Source organism: Mastomys coucha, unplaced genomic scaffold (genome assembly GCF_008632895.1).
Source record: "Mastomys coucha isolate ucsf_1 unplaced genomic scaffold, UCSF_Mcou_1 pScaffold22, whole genome shotgun sequence".
Taxonomy (NCBI): Eukaryota; Metazoa; Chordata; class Mammalia; order Rodentia; family Muridae; genus Mastomys; species Mastomys coucha.
This window is the reverse complement of record NW_022196905.1, coordinates 255,593,771-255,596,310: the sequence shown is the minus strand read 5'-3', so window position 1 is coordinate 255,596,310 and position 2,540 is coordinate 255,593,771.

The following is a 2,540-nucleotide window of genomic DNA, read 5'->3' as shown; positions in this document are numbered from 1 at the left end:
CTCTCTCTCTCTCTCTCTCTCTCTCTCTCTCTCTCGGTGTGTTGGAGGTTCTGCTATCTTGACCTGTATTTTGGGGGTTCTCTCTGATGATCTCACCATCTGGAGCCCCAGAGAAGTCTAGGGGTCCTGCTTCTACTGTGACCGTACCCCCCTGGTGCTTGGCTTCTCACGGCAACAACCCTGCTCTGCCTCCTTCAAATAAATACTCAGGGCTACCAGGGCCCTCTGATAACTGCCTGGACAGGTAGGCCTCAGCAAGCAGCAAAGATTGACTCCTTGGTCCCTAGTTAGCTGATACCCAATGTCGCTATGAAATACTCATGTTGTGGAGTCAGGAAAATAGGTCAGAACATAAAGGTACCCAATGCCAAGCCTGATAGCCTGGATTTAATCCTTGGGACCCACATAATGGAAAGAGAGAACTGTTGTCCCCTGACCTCTGACCTCTACACACACACACACACACACACACACACACACACACACACACACACACACCCTAAGCAAATAAATGAATTGAAAAAAAAAAAAGAAACTTTTTTTTTGAAACAGTGTCTCACGTAGCCCAAACTGGCTTCAAACTTACTATGTAGCAAAAGATAACCTTGAACTTCTGATCCTCCTGTCTGTACTTCCCAAGTGCTGTGATTATAGGCATGTGGCACCGTGCCCAGTTTTATGTTGGCAATAGAGCCCAGGGCTTCACACAAGCCGGACAAGCTCTCTACCAATGGAGCCACATCCCAGGCACCAGGAGACTTTTTATGCTGCCATGTTTTGTTGTTTTGATGACCACACCTGGGGCCCAGAAGACAGGGTGTCATCTCCGTGGGGACTGCCCTCTTCTGGAGACACCCTCCTTGTCTGTGCCTATGTCTCCTGTTTCAGGGACTCAACTGTCTTCCACAGCTGCAGGAACTCTTGCCTGACAGGCTTCTGCTTGGCTAACACCTGAGATCTCCCTCTCCTTCAATCCTCATCTATGCTATCTGCCTTGGGTCACTGTGGGCATTGAATATCCCCCTTCCAGAGGCAAAGAGCACCTTCTGCCTTTAGCTTCTGCCTTCCAGCTTCTCAGTGAGAGTTCCCAACTATGTTGACGTAATTAGGTAATTGCCTCCTCTGGGGGGGGGGGGCTATGTAAGTCATGAAGCATCAAAGAAGGGAGAGGTTTTTCCACCCCACTGTGAAGATGAATGGCTTCCTTAGGACACATTTCTAGGGGTGGGACAACTCGTGGTTGGATTTGGAGACTTAGAGACTAAGAGAAATGGTGGGTGCGGTGCTATCGTGGAATAAAGCGGCCAGGAGGCACATGCTGTCTGTGACATACGATGCTTTCCTTAACTCTGGAAACCTTTTATCCTTTCACAGGTGGCCCCTGGGCTGAATGTGTCCTATCTACCTTCCTCTAAGAAGACTCGGCTCCCACAATCACCCACTATCCATGAATGTGGACTTATTTGGGAAAAGGGGGTCTTGGCAAATGCAGCTAAATTCAGGATCTCAAAACGAGGTCATCCTAGATTAGAGGGGCTGAGGACCCAATATCAAGGTCTATATAAGAGCAGAGAAAGAGCAATGGCATAGTGTTATGGGGGATGCCATGAAGCCAGGGACAGAGATTGGAGCCATGTCAATCTCTGCAAGCCAAGGAAGCTGGGTGGCAGGTCACCCAGGAGGAAATCTGGGATTTATTTCCCCGGAACTTCCCAAAGGATCAACCTTCTAGCCACTCAATTCTGACAATCTGCCTTCCTGCACTGGGAGGAAATTGTTGGTTTGTTTGTTTGTTTGTTTGTGAGACAAGGTCATACTATGTAGCTGAGGCTGATCCAGCACTATATAGTTGAGGCTAGCTCAGAATTTATGTTGACACTCTTTCCTCAACCTCCTGAGTGCTGGGATTGCCCAGCTAAGGCATCAAGAAGCAGAGTACATGGGTAGAGCACAGGCTTGCCTCAGCACTTGCAGGTCTGAGAGGAAATGTGAGAGCACGAAGCCACCCTGTCACACACAGTGAGTGCCAGGCCAGTCTTGACAAGATGCTAGCTAGCATCCATGAAACCCCTGGGTTCTGTCCTCAGAATGGAGTAGTCAGGTGTAGTGGTGTAAGTTTGTAACTCCAGCCCTTGAAAAGTAGAGGGAGGAGGACCAGGAGTTTAAGGTCACCCTCTCCTCCATGGGAATTTGAGGTCAGCCTGGGCTATGTCATAATGTGGAGGTTTGAATAGGAATGGCCTCATAGACACTTGTGTCTGAATGCTTGGCCCATAAGGAGTGGTGCTATTAGGAGGTGTGGCCTTGTTGGAGGAAGTGTGTCACTGTGGGGGAGGGATTTGAGGTCTCCTATGTTCAAGCTAGGCCCAGTGTGGCACACAGTCTCTCCCTGCTGCCTTCAGATGAAGATGGAGAACTTTCAGTCCCTCCAGCACCATGTCTGCCTGCATACCATCATGCTTCTCGCCAGGCTGATAATGGACTGAACCTCTGAACCTGTAAGCCAGCCCCAATTAAATGTTGTCCTTTATAAGAGTTGC